This window comes from Vanessa atalanta, chromosome W (assembly GCF_905147765.1).
Source record: "Vanessa atalanta chromosome W, ilVanAtal1.2, whole genome shotgun sequence".
NCBI classification, from domain to species: Eukaryota; Metazoa; Arthropoda; class Insecta; order Lepidoptera; family Nymphalidae; genus Vanessa; species Vanessa atalanta.
In genome coordinates, this window is record NC_061901.1 from 9,053,973 (window position 1) to 9,078,483 (window position 24,511).

A 24,511-nucleotide genomic window follows, 5' to 3' on the forward strand; every position below is an offset into this window, starting at 1 on the left:
TAGGCAACGAATGTACGAGCTTTACAATGAAAGGACGTACAATCACAGTGCCACTTTTGCCTACTATGTAAGTAACTATTCAAAATTATTTAGAAAAGTGTGCTTTTTGGCAAAGTCTTTAACTATAAAAAATAGAATTAAGAATGCACATGACAAAATAAAAATGACTTGGAAAATTATTAATTGTGAAACTGGTAGAGGTGGCAGTCGCAGCTCCGAATTGAACTTAAATTATAATAATAAAGTCATAAATAGTGAACGGGAAGTTGCTTCAGTTTTTGAACAATTTTTTGCTGACATACCAGTTTCTACAACTAAGTTACTTATTTCTTCTCCAGCAGTTGCCGAATCATGTAAGAAAATGTACGTGAATGCAAATCAAAATTTAATTTTACCCCTGTAAACACCAATGACATAATTTGTACATTTAAGTCATTAGACATTAAGAAAACTGCTGATCTATGGGGTATTTCTGTAAAGGTGATTAATTCAATTATTGATCTAATTGCACCTTATCTTGCAATAATATTCAATGATTGTGTTCAAAGTGGTGTATTTCCTGACCTGATGAAACATAGTAAAGTCATTCCAATATTTAAATCTGGTAGCTCTTCAGATCCTAACAACTATAGGTCAATCTCGATACTACCAACCCTCAGCAAAATATTTGAAAAAATTATTTTAAATCAATTATTAGCATATTTCAATAGATACAATCTGCTTCATAGAAAACAATTTGGATTTACGAGGGGTCGCTCGACTACCGACGCAGGTATCGAACTAATAAGAAATATCTATGAAGCCTGGGAGAGGTCGCAGGATGCCTTAGGGATTTTCTGCGACTTATCCAAAGCCTTTGATTGTGTTCAACATGAAACTCTGGTCAGGAAACTATATCACTATGGAATTAGAGAATGTGCACTCGACCTTCTGACTTCTTATCTTAACAATAGAATTCAGAGGGTTGACGTTAAAGGGACAAGGTCTCCTGGGGGTCTTAGTTGGTATGGGGGTCCCATAAGGATCAATTCTTGGACCTTTTCTATTCCTCATATATATTAATGACTTGCCCTTTCTTGTTGGGAACAAACATGATATAGTATTGTTTGCTGATGATACCTCTTTGGTTTTTAAAATTAATAGGAAACAGGTACAGTATGACGATGTAAACAATGCTATGTCTGATATAGTACATTGGTTTAGCGTAAATAATCTTAGGCTGAATAATAAAAAAACTAAAATTGTAAAATTTAGCACACCAAACGTGCAAAATGTAAAACCCGATGTACTTATCAATGGGGAATCGATGGATCCAGTTGAAACAACTGAATTTCTTGGCCTTACTCTTGATGCCAAATTACAGTGGCTCCTCCATATAAACGGATTGGCGGGTAGACTGAGTTCTGCGGCATTTGCGGTCAAAAAAATTAGATTATTTACCGATGTTGATACGACTCGCCTAGTTTATTTCAGTTACTTTCACAGTATAATGTCGTACGGTATTATGCTTTGGGGTAACGCAGCCGCTATCCATACTATATTTGTGCTGCAGAAGAGGGCTATTCGCGCAATCTATAACCTGGGAGCCAAGGAATCTTTGAGGTATAAATTTAAAGAAATTAAGATATTGACTGTTGCTTCTCAATATATATTCTGTAATGTTTTGTATGTACGGAAAAATATTAATGTTTTTATGAGAAAATGTGATTCTCATAACGTTGGTACAAGGAACAAACACAATCTTGTTACTCCTGTTACTCGACTGCATAGAGTCAGTAACTCTTTTGTGGGGCAATGTATACGCTTCTACAACAGGATCCCAGAAAGCGTTCAAAATGCTTCTGTTGCGAAATTTAAAAAAATTGTTAAGGAACGCTTGTGTGCGAAAGGTTACTATACAATTAGTGAGTTTATGTTTGATAGCACACCTTGGGAATGAAACGATCGCCTCCTGGCTGTTTCTACTCATATATAATTATGTATATAATTAATTTGACGTAAAAAAAAAGTCCCGCTGAGTTTCTTTCGCCGGTTCTTCTCAGGTCAGGGTGTTTTCTTTTTCCGAACCGGTGGTAGTGTTTAACTTGACAATCAATAAGAAAGTGTAATACTTCTATATTGAATAAAGGAATTTGATTTTGAGTTTGAGTTTGAGTTTACGCTTTTATTTCGCCTTATAGTATTTCTTTAAACTTTCTTACGCTTTCAATATCATCTCTTCTATTCAAAGTCAAAGTCAAAGTCAAAAATCTTTATTCAATATAGAAGTGTTTGCACTTGCTTATTGATTGTCAAAAATCTACCACCGGTTCGGAATTTAGCACCTCGGACCTGAGAAGAACCGGCGAAAGAAACTCAGCGGGATATATTTTTTTATTTTTTTTAACCATTTTCCATGTAGGTACAATGATAAGTATATTTTAGTTGTTTGAAACAGCCTGGAGGCGATCATTTCATTCCCAAGGTGTGCAGTCAACTAAAAAGTCATTAGTGTTGTAATATCCTTTAGCACACAAACGCTCTTTAACGACTCTTTTGAATTTTATAATTGAATAATTTTGAACGTTTTCTGGGATCCTGTTGTAAAAACGTATACATTGCCCCAAAAAAGAGTTACTAACCCTGTGTAATCGGGTACTTGGAGTAACAAGTTTATTCTTGTTCCTAGTGTTAATAGAATGTACGTCACAATTTCTGGGAAAATCATTTATGTTTTTGCATACATACATAACATTATCAAAAACAAATTGAGATGCGACAGTCATTATTTTAATTTCTTTAAATTTACCTCTTAACGAATCTTTTGGCACCAGGTTATAAATTGCACGAATAGCCCTCTTCTGCAGTACAAAAATAGTATTAATGTCAGCTGCATTACCCCAGAGTAGGATGCCATACGACATTATACTATGGAAATAACTGAAGTACACAAGGCGTGCCGTATCCACATCAGTCAAAAGTCTAATTTTTTTTACCGCATAGGCTGCAGAGCTGAGTCTATTCGCCAATTTATTTATATGGGGGCCCCATTGGAGCTTAGAGTCTATTGTCATACCAAGGAACTCTGTTGATTCTAAAACATCTAATGCTTCCCCGTTTAAACGTACACTCGTTTTGACACATCTTACATTGGGAGTAGTGAATTTAATACATTTAGTCTTTTTACTATTTAACATTAAATTATTAACACTAAACCAATTTACTATTGCAGAGAGAGTATTGTTCACATCGTCATATATTGAAAGACGTCTTTTTATTTTAAAAATTAAAGAAGTATCATCAGCAAACAATACTATCTCGAGTTTATCACCTAGTAGATGTGGCAGGTCATTTATATAAACAAGGAAGAGAAATGGTCCAAGAATTGATCCTTGAGGGACCCCCACAGTAACTGGAGACCCGGGAGATCTTTTTCCATTTACATCAACCCTCTGAATCCGATTGCTCAGATACGAAATCAGAAGACTGAGTGCAGTGTCCCTAATTCCATAATGACGTAGCTTCCTGACCAAAGTTTCGTGTTGCACACAATCAAAGGCCTTAGATAAATCACAAAATATCCCTAAGGCATCCTGTGACTCCTCCCAGGCCCTGTAAATATTTTTAACGAGCTCAACACCAGCGTCAGTTGTCGAGCGACCCCTTGTAAATCCAAATTGTTTCTTGTGTAGCAACTTGTTATTGTTAAAATGTACTAGCATTTGATTTAATAATAACTTTTCAAAGATCTTGCTAAGAGTTGGTAGTACAGAGATGGGCCTATAGTTGTTGGGGTCTGATGTACTACCTGATTTAAATATTGGTAATACTCTACTATGTTTCATGAGGTCAGGAAACACGCCACTAAGGACACATTTATTAAATATAGTGACAAGGTAGGGTGCGATTACATCAATTATTGAATTGACTATCTTGACAGAGATCCCCCACAGATCGGCCGTTTTCTTAATATCTAGTGATCTGAAGGAACTTATTACATCACTTACACTTACTGTATTAAATTTAAAGCTAATATTACATTCTTCCACATGGTTTTTTAATATTGATTCAGCAACGGTAGGAGAGGAATTTAATGAGTTAGTTGTCGAAAATGGAATGTCAGCAAAAAAATTTTCAAAAACAGTTGCAACATCCCGATCTGAGGAAAATAAATTGTTGTCAATAGATAAGCTAAAGTCGGAGATGTTATTTTTGACTCTTCCAGTTTCACAATTAATAATTTTCCATGTCATTTTAATTTTATCAGTTGCCTCAATAATTTTTTTTTTATATGCAATGATTTAGCTGTATGACATACACGTTTGAATAGTTTAGAGTAGGCACTAACATAACTGATAAATGAAAAAGACCGGTTGTATGATCTTTCACTATAAAGTTCATACAACCTCTGCCTACTCTTGTGAATTCCGACAGTCGCCCAATCATTAAATTTAAGAAAATTCCTAGAATAGACTGTCTTGGAAGTAAATATGGCATTAAATTCTGTTTTAATTAATTTAAAAAAAATGTTATAAAGCTCATTAGAATTATCATTTAATTGTAAATATGAGAGCTTTGCCATGATATTACTTCTGAACTTCTCAATTCGATACAAATTGATTGGAACAAATGTCTGTTTTAAATCGTTAGCATTATTATTTATTTGCGAATTAAATGAAGCCAACTGTCCACAATGATCAGAACTTAACATATTTATAATACATTTATGATTAGGTACACAGTTGGTAAATATGTTGTCAATACATGTTCCAGTGGATTCAGTGATTCTAGTTGGCTCTAAGAATAAGTTAATGAGGTTATATGAATATAATAATGATCTGAATCTAATACTTGTGCTACAGTTTTCTAATAAATTTATGTTGAAGTCACCACAAATAAAAATATATTTACTTGATCCAGATAATTTCAATAATGCACTTTCCAATATTTTCTCAAATGCTTCATATAACCCGCTAGGAGGTCTGTATACGCATACAACAATGACATGCTCAAGCTCTGCACAGGCTATTTCAATAGTCTGCTCAATAGAAAGGCTCACAACATCCTTACGTTCTTAAAATTTTAGATTTTTGTTAATAAGTATTAATGAGCCACCACGTATAGCTTTTTTTCTATTGAACATACTAGCCATCTGGTGACCACTGAAGTTAAACATAAACTGATAATTTACAAGCCAATGTTCTGTTATACATAAAATATCAATGGCATTACTGTTTATGAATAACTCAATTTCTAAATCTTTTCCTGTCATTCCTTGAATGTTTTGGTGCACCAGGTTTACAAGTTTACTATTATTATTGTTTTGATTATTTCTAATTTTAAAAATTAGGAATTTATCCAAGGTTAAATTACTATTAGGTAAATTAATATTAGTATTAATAATACTTGAGCCAGAGACTACCTCTTTTGTCTTAAAATTCAATTTAAATTACTTTTATTAGTGTTAATATAAATTAAATTGTTATTTTTATTATGCATATGATCCTTGGTAACATTAGGCATAAAATAATTATTGATATTGTAAGCAGTGTTGCCACCTTTGAATTTTTTAAGGCGCTAGGTCAAGAGTAAAAAGTCGCCAGATTTCAGAAATTTGGATTTAAAAAAAAACACCAAATTCCGCTAAAATTGCATTTAAATCTCAAACAAAGAAACCCTTATTTAAATTAAAAACAAACGAATATGTATGTCGTTCTTATTAATTATATAATTTTACGTATTTTTAAAATTTTGTGTTTTTTACCAGAGTGCATTAAAGAGTTTTACTAACTTACAATTTACTAAACATAAACATTATATTCGGTATACATAACTTGACATAATGAGTAGTATTGTATATGCAATAAAATAAAACCACATAAATAATGTTAATTTGTTATTCATTTGTACCTAATCAGTAGAAAAAATCAAAAGAAACAAGTAAAAAAAAATTTACAAGTTATAATTCAAGATTATCAAATGTTATATCTTCTATAACTTCGTCATCATTCACAGATGCAGACGCTACTTCTGACGACGCTGACGCCGATGCTGAAGATGTTGTTGGATGTGGTTGAATTTTGTAAGAGTACTTTGTGTTTTTGCCAATAGCTGCAATGACATGTTGTGGTAATTCATAATTGTAACATTTTGCATCAGTAACTTTTAGTCTATTTCTGATAAATATTATGGCATTTAGAAGTGGACCAGCCATCCTGTTCCGAAGTTTGTTTTTCACAATATTCATGACACTGAAAATTCTTTCGATACCCGCATTAGAATGGGGTAAAGTTAACGCAGATATGGCAAGATCAACTAGTTCTCCAAAGACATTTATTCCAGCTGCGTTTCTGTGCTCATCTACCTCAAGCCAAAATTTTATAACATCATTTGTGTTTTTCCACTGAACAAAACAGATGTTGTGCCACTGGTTCAATATCTTGTCAATTTCACAAGCATTATAGCCAAGTTCTTTAGCTAGTTCCGAAATGGAATTGTCCTTACCTTGGCATAGAATCGTTTGTGGGGCTAATCTTGACATCAACTCCAGCACAGTATAATTGGTCGGCAGCCTCTGTTGAATTTCCTTTGCTAGCTTCACATTAAATTCAATACATCGACGTTTTATGGCTGATACAGCATCAGATGTTAATGATGTTCTTTCACTTTCCGATTCAAAGAGGTATCCCATATATGGGACCGGATTAAGGTTTCGGTCGATGTCAATGTTTAAAAAATCCTTATCTGTGGTGGCTACATTCGGCAACAGTATCCTGTTGCAAACTGAACGTAAAAGTGTAATCAGCACATTTAATAATCGAAGAGGATTTGCACTTTCGCTTTCAAACGTTTTCACAGCGATCTGCACATCGTTTAGTATACTTCTCAAAAATAGCAAATACAAGTAATTAGATTTGTCCTTGTACATAGAATATAATAGATCTGCAGTGTAACATCGATCTCTCACAAGCCCAAAATGTAAAGTCAGTTCTTCCCACTGTGGCAAAATTCTTTGGACTGCTGGTTCAATGGACAACCAGCGCGTGTCACATACCTGCAAAATCTTCAAAGGTGATTCTCCGCAATTGATAGTTTCGTAAATTACTTGATATTCATTTTTACGTTTTGCAGAGTGGGAAAACCAATTGTAGGTTTCTCTAATCAAGAATTCAATATTTCTTGGTAGCGTCTGTTCTGACGCATGTGACACTGCAAGTTGCAAAGAGTGGCAAGTGCATCTGATAAGAATCAAATTTGGGATATCATTTTTCAGTATTCTGAACACTCCATTATTAATTCCAGTCATGACTGACGCATTGTCTGTTCCCAATCCAACCATTTTATTTTTATCTAGGCCATATTTTTGTAAGCAAGAAAAAAGGGCTTCAACAATTCCGACTGCATCGCTGGTTTTAAGTGGTTCTAGAGACAGAAACGAAGAAACGACTTTTTTTAGTTTTCTACTGAAATACCTGATTACAATGCCCAGTTGCTTGCTCGTACTGATGTCAGTTGATTCGTCAATGATTAGACTGTATTGTCTGTATTTCTGCTGTCCTATGTCCTCTATTAGTTCTTCAACGAAATGTGGCGCCAAGACATTTTTGATAACTTCAGTACACTTAGTACGATGCATTTTCAAGTCATCCGTTGCTTTGGAATCAGGGAAAGCCAATTTTACTAAATCGGTTAGATGATCAATACAGGAAACTGAACTGTGTTCTGTAATGTAAAGAGCGAGCATTCCTTCAGCTTTGCGAGATTTTGGATTTGTAAACTTTTCACCGGCCGTGAATTTTATCGTTTGATTGCCAGATATAATTTGCATTTTTTGTTTGTGCTTTTTTGTTTCAACATGTCTTTTCAAGTCTACTAATTTTGCTAATAATTCTGCTTTACAAAATGAGCAAAACGCCTTCGTATCATCCCCAGGTAAAGGTTTAAGCCAGGTTTGGAATTCATCTAGCGATTCCCACTCTTTTCTATACTTTTGTGCGTAATTTTTTTTCTTGAGTGGAACTTCCATTATTGGATATTATTTACAGCTTCAAGAGTTCACACACTGTTGCAAAACACGACTCTATCAAACTTTTTATTAGACTTTTCAACAACACGAACCAAATTCCGAACATAGAATGACAGATAAAAAGAAAACATTAACCAACGACTACGCCTAGGGATTCCCCGGTCATAAAGTAAGCATAGAACATTATGAAATTCCGAAATGGTAGGGTATTTCCCTCTCAAAAATGTGTTGCCAGATTACATATCTAAAAACCTAATAAGTACAACCTATAATAATAAATAAGCTAAAAACCACCAAAAAAAATAAAAGCGCTATATAATGAAAAAATACCACCAGAAGCCTTGAAAAAACACCAGTTCTGGTGGGAAAACCACCAAGGTGGCAACACTGATTGTAAGCAATTAGGTTACCAATTTGTCTTCTCGATTTTATTGGTAGGTACATAGTACCCTCTGTCAACTTAAATCTATATATGAATTTATTAATGTCAAATAACATAAAATCATTGCTACAATGTCGGGTCAAATTGTATAAAGATACATTTAAGTCATAAATATGTAAATTCTGTGCATCTGTCAAGGTATGTGAATATGGAAATGTACTAATTATAAATTTGCATTTCTTTTGATTTTGAATTTCACATAATAATTTTATATCCTTAATTAGATTATTTTTGTTCAGAGACAAGCTGTCTCCATGCATTAATACAACTATATTATTGGAATCCAGATGCATAGAACTTATCTTATTTATTTGGTATTTTTCTCGTGTACCAGCTTACTGTTCTTATTTCTTATTCGCGACTTTCTCTTTCAATTAATATTGTTAAACTTGAAGAATTTATAATAATTATATAGTTTGTTGAGCCGAGATGGCCATCAGTGGTTAGAACGCGTGCATCTTAACCGATGATTTCGGGTTTAAACCCAGGCAGGCACCACTGAAATTTCATGTGCTTAATTTGTGTTTATAATTCATCTCGTGCTCGGCGGCGAAGGAAAACATCGTGAGGAAACCTCCATGTGTCTAATTTCAACGAAATTCTGCCACATGTGTATTCCGCCAACCCGCATTAGAGCAGCGTGGTGGAATATGCTCCAAACCTTCTCCTCAAAGGGAGAGGAGGCCTTTATCCCAGCAGTGGGACATTTACGGGCTGCTACTACTGTTGTTGAGAGTTTTATTCCGACACACGATATTAGCAAGCTATATATTGGTGACCCCGACGTGATCGCGTTCGCTACGTACGTTAACCGCTAAGATGGATACCGATGAAAAATTTGAAGAGTGCTCAGCAACGGTCGATCGTGTATTCGTGCGTTTACCTCCCTTTTGGCCGGAAGACTCAGATATTTGGTTTGCTCAGGTAGAAGCGCAATTTGAGACCTCAGGTACTAAAGCCGATTCAACAAAATTTTATACCGTTGTGCAGCAGCTAGATCAAAGAATTGCGCGTGAGGTTAGGGACGTGATTACTAGTCCGCCCAGCGTTGGGAAGTATGATAAATTAAAAAACGACCTTATTAAACGTTGTTGACCCATGAAGATTTAGGAGACCGGATTTCTCCGCCATTTGCGTTCATTAGCTGGTGACCAGGTGAGTGATGATTTCTTGAGAAGCCTGTGGGCTAGCCGTTTGCCCTCACATATTCAAGCGACAATAGCTTCTCAGGCAAGCTTAAGATTAGACGACGTTGCAGACACGGTGCACCACACCCTGAGTGAGTGTGCTGCGTGGGGGCCCCAGAGGCACACCCTTGCGGCGACTATGGGCGGAGACCTCTCGCTGCCGAGCATCGTCAACGAAATGCTCGGTAGCGAGACGTATTGGTCGGAGATGCGCTCCTTCTGCGAAAACGTGATGTTGCAGAAGGAAGTCGCGGAGCAGGAGCGGGAAGAGGATGCCGCTGCAGACCCGCTCCACCGAAGACGACCCGGGGAGGAGGAAGAAGCGCTACGCGCACCTTTTCCCCCCGCCTCTATAGGCGTCGCAGGGACTAGGGGGGGTCTCAATACCCCGAGAACACCCAACGGCCAACCGTCAGGGCGTCACGGTAGCATGCGCAAGCGATCCCGTGGCGCCCGCCGAAAGACGGAGAGGGTACCGCTGGTTTTTTAGTGGGTAAACCCGGCGTACCTGGGCGCACTCGGCGTCCAGGGCTCCGGGGAGTCCCACACACCCCCCCACCTTCCATCACGTTGAGGAAGCGCGTAACGCGTTTTTCCAGCGAGAAAAAAAAAAAGAGTGTATATTAGTGCAAAGTACAGAACATGGTGAAAAACCTATATATTTTTACAGTCGCCAAACCTCTATAGAAGAAAATAAATATCATTCTTTTGAATTGGAACTATTAGCAATTGTAGTTGCTTTGCAAAAATTTCGTCACTATTTGCTAGGATATTCATTTAAAATTATTACGGATTGTAATGCCGTTCGCTATGCCTTGACTAAACAAAATATTATACCACGTATCAGTAGATGGGTTTTACAAACTCAAGAATTCACTTTTGATATTGTTTATAAAGCAGGTTCTCAAATGCAGCATGTCGATGCATTTAGTCGAAACCCGATCGAAAACGATAAGTTAGAATCTGTAGATAATGTAATGACTATAACTGAAGGTGATTGGCTTTTAGCCGTTCAGTTACAAGATCCTAATATTTGTAGTTTTAGGGATATTTTAATGTCAGGTGAGGCCGAATCTAATAAGCGTATGTTCCAAGAATATGAGTTATTAGGTAATAAAGTGTTTCATAGAACAGAATATGGTAGGCGATGGGTAGTTCCAAAGTTATGTATCTGGCAAATAATTCGCATAAACCACGATGATATAGGCCATTTTGCAGTTGACAAGACGGTAGAAAGAATTCGTTCGAAATATTGGTTTCCTAAACTAAAAAGAACTGTGCAAAAATATATAAAAAATTGATTAAATTGCATATACTATAAAATATACACGGGAAGAAACCTTGAAAATTGTATCCAATTCCGAAATATGCTAGGCCATTCCATACTCTTAATTTAGATCACTTGGGCCCTTTTGTAAAATCTACTAATCAAAACTTATACCTTTTAGTAATAGTTGACTCCTTTACGAAGTTCGTTTTTATTGTACCGGTGAAAAATACAAAGAGTAAAATTGTAGTTAATGAATAAGACAAAATTTTCAAAGTATTCGGTAATCCAAAACGCCTTATATGTGACGCAGGTAGTGCTTTTACATCTAAATTATTTACAAAATATTGTAATGACAAAAATATAAGAGCTCATATAATTGCAACAGCTATGCCTCGTTCTAATGGACAAGTAGAAAGATATAACCAGACAATTTTAGAAGCTTTACGTGCTTTAGGAGCACTGATAATAGTAAGTGGGACGAACATATTACGAAAATACAATAAGCTATAAATAGTACTGTAAATAGAACAACCGCAGCTGTACCTAGCGAGGTTTTCTTTGGATATAGAATTCGAATGGATAATGATAAAATTTTTGATTACGATGAAAATATGGAATGTTCAGTTGACGTGACTTCCTTAAGAAAAACAGTGGATGAAAACATAAAGAAAGAAGCTGAAAAACAGAGAGCATATTTTGATATGAAGTGTAAAGAAGCTACAAAATATCAACTGAACGATTTAGTTGTTATTAAAATCCCGAGCCAGTCTTATGATGGTAAGAGCACGAAACTGATACCCATCTGTAAAGGCCCATTTCAAGTAACAGAAATACTTGGACATGATCGCTATAAAGTTGCTGATATGAGAGGATCGGAAAGGAGCTCCAAAACATACAACGGAATAACGTGCGCCGAAAATATGAAAGCATGGATTCAAATTAATAATAAAGATAAACCGGATGTTGTCGAATCAAATTAAGTAAGGTAACCTTTTACAATAAAACTATAGTTATTAGTTTGACTGTGTATAAGTGATTCGAATGATTGTAATATTTATATCGTGACAGATTTATTATTTTTCGTTGTTGTGGTTAATGTATTCGCTTCGAACATACGTGAATGTAAAGTGAAATCAAGGATAATGTGTACATTCCCTGGTAAGGAATGGCTCAGGGTCGAATGGTGATACACAACTGATGATAAGGTACATCATACAGTTCAAACCATTGATAAACCCAGACACGTTAAGACGTTTCACGAGGCATTCGTTTATTCTGGTGGAATACATATTATAATATCAGCGTACACATGCGTGTAATCAGTATAGCGTACACACTAGTACTGCACTGGTAAAGCAAATACATACTGTGATGTCCTTTATTTATATCTCGAGATTATAAATAAAACCACCAAATTATCAGTAAATAGATACACAACTCAAGAGAACGTCTACCCGCTCCCGATGACAGATCGAAGTGCGAGTGAGGCGCCACAGTTGATTTGTGTACTATATTTTATTATATGTCACATCTCTTCCTTTTTATATGTTAAATAATTATTTTAATCACAAGTTATTTTAAATTTAAATACAATTATTTGGAAACAACAAAACAATATTTTTCATTTAAATCTATCTATTATTAACTAAACATCTTTATCAGAATTTTCTTCATTATCAATTACTTTCCATTGACCTTCTACTTTCTTGAGGTGAACGATATTTCAATATTCCTGGCCTGTTTCGTCATTCCTGACATTTATGTCGCTTCCCTCGGCACTGACAACAGTATGTGGTGTCGGATTAAATTCAGAAGCTAATTTATTTTCTTTTATTACATTCTTTACATAGACTTTCTCGCCAACTTCTAATTCTCTTTCTGTAGCTTTCCTCTTCCTGTCTTCATTTAATTTATTTTTCTCTTTTTTTTCCTTATCTCGGTCTCTTATTTCAGAATCATCATATTTATTTTCAAGGTCAGTTAAAAAAGGTAACTTGTCTCTGAACTGTCTTCCGTAGAACAATTTGGACGGGGTTGTTCTGTTGTTGTTCTTCCTGTGGAAGGGTGAGGTGTGCTGTTATACATCATTAAGTATCTAATAAATCATCTTTCCAATCAGATTTTTCACATTGACTGATCCTCAGTCGCTTAAGTATATCCCTGTTTTGCCTCTCTACCTCCCCGTTTTGCTGTGGCCAGTAAGGAATTGTATTGAAAAGTGTTATGCCTTGCTTAGTTCAGAAGTTTTTAAAATCCTGGCTACAGAACTGTTTTCCATTATCGGCTGTTATACTAGCAGGATTTCCTGTTCGTGCGAATATTCTTTTTAAGACTTTTATTGTGTCATAAGCGGAAATAGATTTCATAGGTTCAATCTCTTTGTATTGGCTGTAATAGTCGATAATTACTAAAAGATAATCCCCACTAGGCAGTGGACCTAAAAAATCAATAGCTGTATCTACCCAAGCTTGCGAAGGAAGTTCACGCCTTTTCATGGGTATTGGTGGGTTTGGGGCTAATGTACATCCTCTGCAGTTTTTTACAGTACTTTCGGCGTCTTTGTCAATCTTTGGCCACCAAACTTAAAATACTCGGATCGTGCGGACGTGTGCATTGTGCTAGTTAAAAAGATTAAAATATTTAAATAAAATCGCAGTTGTTGTTTTAACGAAAGTGACACTTACAAACTAATATTATTAAAGTATTAATTTGTGTGAACAAATTCATCATCTAAATCCTGTGTGTAAGCGCAGTGCTATACGCACCCGCCCCCCAACCCGCAGGAGTAAAGAAGACAATTGCAATTTTTCGACTCGCTCACTCACACGCACTTGCTACGTACTTAATACTTAAGGATGAGTACAAAGGAAGCATCGACTAGCGGGAATCTCGGACGCGGCGACACTGATGGTTCTACACCTAATTTGTCTATGCAAGATGAAGAGGAGACACATATCAATATGCATCCACGAAAACGCAAAGAGCGTTCATTGGAATATGAAATTAAAAATGACCTGTCAGATTTTCGAAAAGACATTAATAAATATCTTAAGGAATTCTCGATCGCACAAAACGAAACTTTACGCCTTATACGACAAGAAATTACTGGAATGCGAGAAGAAATAAAATGTATAAAATCTACTTCCGAAAACTTAGTTACAAAATATAACACATTAGAAAAAGAAATTAAAACACTAAAAAAAGAAAATATTACGGCACAAAATAAAATTGCGAAAATTGAACAGGATATTCCATCAACAAATTATGAACATAAAAATAAATCGCTGTCGCTTGTAAACGAAGACCTCATCCTCGAACTCAAAGATCGTTGTAATCGAGAAAAAAATATTGTCATAGTAGGTATTCGTGAATTGTGTGATAAAAATTTTACTACTCGGCGATAATATAACGAACTTGAATCTTTTAAAATTATTACTTCCATATATGATCAATGTGCGAAGCCAATAAAAACCATGCGTCTTGGTAAATACAAACCAGACAAAAATAGACCTTTGAAGGTGTTTTTTAATGGTACTGATATTCCTAAGAAAATACTCAGTAATAAGTCTAAATTAGACAAGCAATTCAAAATATATTCCGATCAAACACCGTCTCAAAAAAAGTACATGAAACAACTTACGGACAAACTACAAAAACGAAAAAATAATGGCGAAACTGATATTATAATTAAATATAAACAAGGAATACCTAAAATAATAAAATCAAAAAAAAGATTAGCTAACACTATTAAAAACACCAATAATATAAAACCGATTGATATAAATGCCCATTTTGTTTCTCACTATTTAATTCAAAAATATAGTGATTTACCATTTATATCTAATTCCTTAAAATTCTTTTATACCAACTTACGAAGCATACGAAAGGCTGGCAAGTTTGAGGAAATCGAATGTATTCTATAAGCTGTTAAGAAAAAAATTCATATTATTGTTTTTACTGAAACATGGATTAGATCGGAGGAAGATGCAAATCTATTTAAACTACAAAATTATACTCATATCTATAACTTTAGACAAACCTGAAGAGGAGGAGGAGTATCTATATTTATACATAACTCGATACAATTTGAAATAACAGAAAAAATAACAGAAAATGGGAATCACTACTTGTGGGTATTTTTGAATAATTATGCACTACATGTAGGTGGAATCTATACACCTGGTAATAGTAATGTAAGTAACTTTTTAGATATATATACCTCTCAATTGGAGAGAAGAAAGAGAACCATTGCCTTTGGTGACTTTAATCTCGATTTACTAAGTACAACTAATAATATAACTAACTATAAGAAGGTAATAGAACTTGCCGGATATGATATTTTAAACAAAATTGAAAAAGAATTTAACACTAGAAAAACCTCTACAACTAAAACTATTTTGGACCACGTATGCACCGATTTAAATAACGACAGATTTACATTTTCTATAGTAGAATCTTCTCTATCCGACCACAAACAAATGTTTATTGAATTGTTGAAACGCAAGGCACCAACATACCAACGTGTTGAATATACTGCTATTGACTACAGCGGACTCCTGAAAAATGCTTGTGAATTTGAATACATTAATGAAGAACACGACTACTACTATTTAGAAAATTTCATACTGCAGTGTATTACGAAAAATAAAATAACAAAAGTTAAATCAATAAACCTACCGAGGAATGATTGGATAAGTTAAGATATTATAAACATGATAGACAAACGCAATCTTTTATGGTCATTGGTAAAACAGAATAAAAATGATGAAGAAATTAAAAAACTGTTTGTATTAAACAAACTCTGAAAGAACTCGGGTGAATGAAATGATAAGATCATCAAAGAGTAAATATTACCAGAAGGCTTTTATCCAATGTAGAAAGAAACCGAAGAAAATGTGGGATCTACTTAACAATCTAGCTTTAAATAAACAAAAAAGTGACTGTGTTCTTCCAAAACTTAATACACAAACGGGTGCTGTGACTGATGGTAACGAGATCTGTAAGTAATTATGTCTTTTTGACGATAGGTACTAGATTAGCAAATAACATTTCAAAAAAATTTCACTCAGGCGTTATTCACACTCTAATGTACAAAGAAAACCATTACCATGAAACTGTCTTGTGTCAGCTGCAGCCGTGCACTGTCAAAGAAGTCAAAAATATAATAAATAATTTAGATTGTAACACTAGCACTGGTATTGACGGAATCAGTACAAAAGCACTTAAATGTATAAAAGGAATGGAGTTGTCACTGATCTAGTTAATTGTATAAATAAATGTTAACTACAAGGCAAATTCCCTGATAGCCTTAAAATTGCAAAAGTCACTCCAATTTACAAATCCGGTTCGAAATCTGATCCAAATAATTATAGACCGATATCAGTACTGCCTGTGATATCTAAAATATTTGAAAAAATAATATATAATCGACTAAATGATTACTTAGATAGGAAAGATTTTTTAATAAAAGAACAATACGGTTTTAGGTCACAGTCAAATACACTCTCTGCAGCTATTGATGTAATAACTAAACTCAAAACAAATATTGACCAAAAACATATATCTTTAGCCATTTTCATTGACCTTAAGAAAGCTTTTGACACCATTAGTCATGTTAAATTGTTACAAAAGTTAAGAAACATCGGTATCACCGGGTCAGCATTTAGTATTTTAGCTTCTTACCTTACGAACCGTCAACAAATCGTTAAAATATCTGATTTTAAAAGTGAGCCCCGAACCATAACATGCGGTATTCCTCAAGGATCCATATTAGGACCATTGCTCTTTTTAATTTATGTAAACAACATCACAAACTTAAATCTCTCAGGTGATTTGACGCTATACGCAGATGATACATGTATCTTTTACTTTGCTCATTCAATTCATGACATCATAGCTCAAGCACAAAAAGACTTAGACTTGTTACATGAATATTTTTGAAATAAAACTAGTTTTTAACGGATTTAATCGCGTATATTAATTATTTTAACATCCCGACGTTTCGAGCACTTTGCAGTGTTCGTGGTCACGGGCAGAATTATGTTAAAATAATTAATATACGCGATTAAATCCGTTAAAAACTAGTTTTATTTCAATGTGTAATAATCGCGAAAATCTAAGACAACATTATGAATATTTTTCTTACAATCTATTAACAATAAATACCACAAAAACATCATACATGATATTTAGTGCAAAGAATAAAAAAATACCAAATCATATTCCACTATCCATTAATAATGATATTTTACAAAGATCGAATTATGAAAAATATTTAGGTTTAATATTGGATGATAAATTAACATGGGGCCCATGTAAATAAAATAACATCAAAATTAACTTCACTAACAGGTATTTTACGTAAAATATCAAACTATGTTCCACACAAATTTAGACCCATCGTATATAATTCCCTTGTTAAACCACATTTAGAGTACCTGATAGAAATATGGGGATCTACTACAAAGACTAACATTAAAAAAATACAAATCGTTCAAAATAAACTTATTAAAGTCCTATTTCGTTACAACTACCTTACACCAACTACAGAGTTGAATAAAAAAACCGGTCTTTTCAATATTGAACAATTATTCACATTCAAGACATGCATTCTAGTAAAAAAAATACTGAAAAAACACATACATACTAATATAACATTAACACAGCGTACTTTCAGTCACAGTCTAAGGAATAAATACAAAATTTATGTTCGTCATCCACGAACAAAAACATTTGGAAAGAACAATATACTTTGAAATAAAACTAGTTTTTTTAACGGATTTAATCGCGTATATTAATTATTTTATTTTAACATCCCGACGTTTCGAGCACTTTGCAGTGTTCGTGGTCACGGGCAGACAATATACTTTTTGAGGGAGCTCAGCTTTTTAACAATTTGCCACAAACTATAAAAGAAATTGAAAATATAAATATATTTAAAAAAAAACTAAAGTTGTATATTAAAGAAAAAATCCTATAATAAAAATTGTAAGTTTGTTTATACTTTATAAGATTTTAAATTAACATGGTTATTTTTATTACTAACAGTATTTAAAACGGGATATTTACCATGTTTTTTATTTTTATTTGTTGGAGCTCGATATTTCGACATTATCTACGAATGTCTTGTTCACGAGACTCGTTTGTTTAAAATAATTTTATAAAATATGTATTTTAATTTCTTCTTTGTTTAGTTATATCTGTGTGATGCATGCTTCCAAGATACGAGAACTCTAAATTTTGTAATCTAGTATATAATATTCTGTAATCTCATTTAAGTGAATTGTAAAAATCTTATGAGAAATCAAGTTCTTTAACCACAAACCTTTGTGCGCAATCTAGCTTTCATGTTAACAATACCAGGGTGGCCTTCGTGGGCTGCTGCTAATACTTGTTTTCTCAGCTTAGTTGGTATAACAATTTTGTTCCCTCTTAATAAAACGCCATCATGTAACCAGAGTTCATGTTGAAATAGCTTATAATGATTTATTGAAACATCCCACGTGTTTTTTATCAAAGCGTCCTTAATCAATTTAAACTCTTTGTCATCATTCGATACTTCAACTATTGATTTAAGAGATAATGCTGTGGGTCGCGCATGTTGAACAATTTGGTTAACATGATGTTCGTCTTCAAAATAACTTGTTTGCGTCTCGTTAGTACTACTTTTACACAGACGAGATAGTGGGTCAGCTACATTGGATTTTCCCGGCTTGTAAATCACTTTATAATCATACGATTGTAACCGAAGGACCCATCGCTCAATCCTAGCACAAGGTTTTGATCGCGTGCCAAATATGACTTCTAAAGGCTTATGGTCTGTGACTAGTTCAAATTTTTTTCCGTACAAGTACATGTGAAAGTGTTCTATCGCCCAAACTAGAGCTAATGCTTCTTTCTCAGTCTGACAATATCGTTTTTCGACATTTGTCAGACTCTTACTTCCAAAAGCAATAATACGAGGTTCTTTGTTATCATACTGAATTAGTACAGCCCCTAAACCTACAGGACTTGCATGAGCCATAACTTGGGTACGGTCTTTCGGACCATAATAACCTAGGGTAGGAATCTTAGAGAGGCAGTATTTTAATTTCTCAAAAGCCTTTTCTTGGTCTTTTTGCCAAAATGCCGTGATATTGGCGTTTTTATGAACGTTTTCGCGTAATAATTGCCGAATAGGTTCTGTTAAGGTTGACCGATTGGGGATCCACTTTCCCACAAAGTTAATTAATCCCAGGAAACTCTGGATTTCTTCGATGGTTTCCGGTGGTCTAAATGTCTCAATTGTTTTAATGTATTTGTCAAGTGGTTTAATGCCTGATGACGAAAATTCGTGACCCAGGAACTGTATAGTTTTTGCATTAAAAACACATTTTTTTGTATTTAATAAGACATTGTTGTATTTTAGCACTGACAATACTTTTTTGAGCCGGGTATTATGCTCATTTTCATCACGCCCAAAAACAACGATGTCATCTATAAAATTTACAACTCCTTCACATGGCAATAATATTTTTTCCATAATTTTTTGGAAGTGCTCTGGTGCGCAGGATAATCCAAACATTAATCTCTTATACCGGTAAAGCCCTTTGCTAGTTATAAAAGTTGTAATTTCTCTACTATTTTCTTTAAGCTCCCCGTGGTGAAAAGCATTTATTTCTTTTATATCTAATTTTGAAAACAGTTTTGATTTACCAAATTTAGGAATGAATTGTTCTATCGTGGGCAGGGGATGATTTTCCCTGATGATAGCTTTATTGGCAAGTCGTATATCCAGGCAAATACGAATATCATTATCAGGTTTTAGAACCGGTACCATCGGAGAAACCCAAGAGGATGGTTTGTTTATAGGTTCAATTATATCCATTTCTACCAGTTCATCGATTTTTTTTATTTATCTTAGATTCCAAAGGAATAGGAACTCGACTATAAGTTTGGCAAACTGGAGGAACCGTTTTATCTATAGTAATTTCTAATTGGACATCTTTGAACCTGGGAAATTGTTTTTTGTTGTTTTGTTTTTTGTTCAATTGAATTTACATCAAAACCTAATTTTAACAAGTTAAGGGAGACAGCAGTTTCTTTACCCAAAAGATTTTTGGAACCATTTACTATAATATAAAATTTAGCAGTTATTGATTTAGAACACACTTTTATTTGTGCATCAAATAAGAGCCTAGCACTTTTAGTGGTTCTTTAGCACCGTACGCTAGAAACGTTTTTTCTGAATATTTTTGTGGATTAGAAACTGTAACATTCGATTTTTTCATGTACTCCCAAGTTGTATCGTTTATTATATTAGATTTACTACCAGAATCTATGAGCATTTTGATATTTACCCCTCCTACCTGACAGTCTACGGTTCCATCATCATCGATGTGAAATATGTAGTCTATTGACGTAGGTTCTTTATTTTTGGGTGTATCTTGTTTGTACTTTTTAACTATATTGTTGTCATTCGACCGGAGATTAGTATTTTTTCTTTTATTGGCCCTTGTTCTACAGTGCTTCTGAAAGTGACCTTTGAAACCACACTTCAAACAATTAGTATTAATTGCAGGGCAGGAACTATTATCACTTTTGTGGTTTTTACTACCACATCGGCTACAGCTTAGATCAATGTCTTTTTTCATGTAACGTTTGTTTAATTTAGTATCTATTTTATTAATACTGGAAGTAGTGTTTTGTCTATCGTGGAACTCATTTAATTAATTGATTTTTTTATTAGTTTGGATTGATCGGGCAACACTGCTCTGGGTGACATGTCAAATTTGAATTTATTTTAAATATTTCAAATTATTTAGTTTTAAGTGTTTTAATAATAATTGGTGTAGAAATTCTGGATTACAATTCTTAAAAATAGTGTCCATAGTGTTTGTAAGGCAGCTACGCCATTATATCTAAACAAAAGAAGAATCGAGTCGACTGTCATACTCTAACGGCCGCTTGACTTGAAATCTTATACGTAAACCCGTGTCTGGAAAGGTCTTCCTCAAGGCTCAGTACTCAGTCCTCTACTTTACAGCATATACACCCATGATCTCGATTTGTCTGTTAACAATTTTTGTAACATACTCCAGTATGCTGATGACACTGTTTTGTATTATAGATCTAGTTCCATAGAAAATTTAACATTTCGATTAAATTCTGCTTTGCATTACCTATCCCAATGGCTCTCTGACCATGGCTTATCGCTGTCGATAGCTAAAAGTCAAGCAGTGGTATTTACTAAAAAAAGACGTATACCTACTTTTAATTTGTTTTATGAGGGTCAACTCATTAACTTTGTAGACAAAACAAAATTTCTTGGTATTATTCTCGATCACCGACTGAACGGAATTTCACACTCTGACCATTGAGCCAAGAAATGTGAAAAATCAATTAATGCCCTTAGAGCAGTATCTGGAGTTTGGTGGGGAGCTCACCCTTATACATTGAAGCTGATCTATAACGCAATAGTTCGTAGTCATTTGGACTATGGACTGTTTGTTCTAGATCCTTTCAATAAATCAGCTTCAGAAAAATGAAACAAAATTCAGTTTAAATGTTTGCGCATAATCTTGGGTGCGATGAAATCCACCCCTACTAATGCTCTGCAGGTTGAGTGTGTTGACCCTCCTCTACATATAAGGAGGCAATACTTATGTGACCGCTTTGTCATCAAATTGTTACAGCTATCTTCCCATCCTCTATTGGCCCGATTAAACAAATTATCCCACCTTTACAACTCAAACAGTCCAAAATCCTCATTCCTATTAAACAGTTTCCTTAAGTATACCAACCTCCCTCATCCCCTTACAACTTTTCCTTCTAATCCTCTCTTTTCCACCTCCTTTAAAGCTCTTATTTATAATACCCCTGTTATAACAAATCTTGGTCTTATAAAAGGTTCTCCTGATACTAGTGTCCAATTCCAAAAAATGTTTCATCAAAATTGGCCAAATCACCTCCCTATATATACTGATGCCTCTAAGCTCTCACCGACCGGCTGCGTTGGCGCAGCTTGTTGGATACCTAAATATAAAATAGCCCTTTTATTTAAATGCCCCCCTGAAACCTCTATATTTTCCGGTGAGGCCATTGCTTTACTGGAAGCTATTATGTATGCCCAGTCACACAACATACAACAATCACTTATCTTATGTGACTCATTAAGCTGTCTGTTGGCCATTAAAGAAAATCCTTTTCGTAGCAAATTAAGACTTTCTATCGTTTTTAAGATCAGAGAGGCCCTGTTGTCCTGTCACCAACAAGGTCTTCAAGTTTTGCTGGTCTGGATTCCAAGTCATTCCGGTATTATTGGAAATGAGATGGCTGACTCATATGCTAAGATTGCTATCCAATCTGGTTCATCTGAGCATTTTGTCAATTCATCTCGAGACTTGCTCACTCTTGCGAAAACTCATATGGATAAATCCTGGAATGCTTTCTGGATTTCATCAAAATCGGTTAAGGGTAAGTATTATTCGGCGTTACAACCTGAAATTCCGAGGCGACCTTGGTTTTCATTTCACAGGCACGCTGACCGTTGGGTCACTTCCACTATCTGTCGGTTACGCCTCGGCCATTCATGCACACCTACCCACCTAGCAAAGATAAGAGTTCGAGATCACTCGCTGTGTGAATGTGGCCTAGACGAAGGTTCCGCTACCCATATCCTGTTCCTTTGTCCTAAACTTCTTCATCCCATTTACGACATTCTCCCTCCTAAAGTTCCTCGTCCTATAAATGTTGAATGTTTGTTGACGTTTGTGTTTAGTCCATTTTGTTCTTTTTTGTGTAAATATATTAAATGTAATAAAATTAAGTTGTGAATAGTCCAATTGAGTGATATATCTTATTATATATTGTTTAGTTTAGTTTCTATTACTAACCCTTAATGTTTGTGTTGTTCTAGGTTACGGATTAACAAGGAAATTACTACTACTATATTTGACTTTAAAATTTAATTGAGTTTGTTATCTCAACCATACCGATCAATCTCATTCGTGTCTTCTCCATCCTACGTGACATTGGCGAAATAATCTGTGCCCTATGGTACAACTAAAAGCCATTAAACTAAGAATTGAATTACGTAAACCCGGGGAGTATTTGGTTTTAAAGTTTTATATAGTCATTTTTATACGTTATAAACCTGATTCGAACAAGGCTTACATGTTGTGGACAACATTTGTCTTCCCCTTTGGCGTGATTACTGTCTCACTTTGCTCGACAATTAGCTGGATTTTAACATAGTCCTCAGATAGTTCTTCACAATATCTGTGCTGTGCATAGGACTCAGCTTATTTTGTAAGCTGTAATCCTTGTGTTCAGTATACACTAAGCTTATAATATTGTTTGAATCAGTTGACAAGCAAATAAGCAAATAATTTAACACATACATATTTATTAAAAGAAAATAAGAAATAATTAAAAACATTATATGTGACTCACATTGTATACATTTAGTAACTGATATAACATAATATAAAAGATCACATAAAATTCCCTAACTTTGTCCAAATTAATTGCTATTACCTTAATTGATACTATATAATTAATCACATTTTATTATATCACATAATTTTAAAGTAATCATATATTAAAATAATAATATTATATTATCTTTTTAATTATTTAAATACATATTTGAATACATTTACAGTTAAACATAATGGAGTATATTATTATGACCCGGAAAACATCGATAAAAGATATGGAAGCCAAATTCCAATTGACCCTTAAGGAATTACAATCCTCCTAAGAGTTAAACATACAACTTCTTCAAGAGCGTGAGGACAGTGAAAAAGAGATTAAAAAAATTGTGAAAAAAAACACTGAACTCAAAAGTGAGCTAGCTAAGCTGAACGAACATTGTTTAGATATTGTTAGCCAGCGGGACAATCTTCTTGAGATTGTGACCTCATTTAAAGAGTGTAGCAATGAACATGAAAGAGCTTTGAGTCGCATTTCAGAACTGGAAGTAAGTCTTATTAATGCCCGAAAATTAGAAATAGAACTAGAACAAATTAAAACAATCCAGAAATGTGATGCGACTGAAAGGTTGTATCATGAGTTAGTTACACATGCCTCTGACTCCAATACCACCTTGCAGGAGTCTGAAGCTAATCATACCTATATGAATTCACATAACAAGATAAAAAAATACTTAAAATTAAATAAATTCATTAAAAAAACAAAAAAAAAAAATAGTAATACTTATAAATATCAATATGTATACAAAATGAGAAAATAACGGTCACATTTGATTAATAAAGTAAAATCATGTAATAATAAGTTGCAAAATAATAAGTTGATATATGATAATAACATTGAACATCTGCAACTAGAAATTTCTAGCCTCCAGAGATCTTTAGAATTTGTGAATAAAAAATATGACTTTTTTTTTTTTTTTTATGTCATAAGGTGGCAAACGAGCAGGAGGCTCACCTGATGGAAAGTGACTACCACCGCCCATGGACATCTGCAACACCGGGGGGCTTGCAGGTGCGTTGCCGGCCTTTCAGGAAAGAGTACGCTCTTTTCTTGAAGGTTCCCAAGTCGTATCGGTTCGGAAAAACCGCCGGCGAAAGCTGGTTCCACAGAGTGGTTGTGCGAGGCAGAAAATG

The 24,511-nt window shown here is 34.4% G+C and overlaps 1 long non-coding RNA gene across 1 annotated transcript; it reads right to left on the bottom strand.

The window, feature by feature from the left end:
- Positions 1-607: 607 nt before the first annotated feature.
- Positions 608-23,687, bottom strand: LOC125075679. The gene is made up of 3 exons (XR_007120226.1): positions 23,577-23,687; positions 17,435-17,437; positions 608-619 (listed from the first exon to the last, which is right to left on the bottom strand). It is a non-coding gene; the product is annotated as an uncharacterized LOC125075679 (long non-coding RNA).
- Between the last annotated feature and the right edge of the window lie 824 nt (positions 23,688-24,511).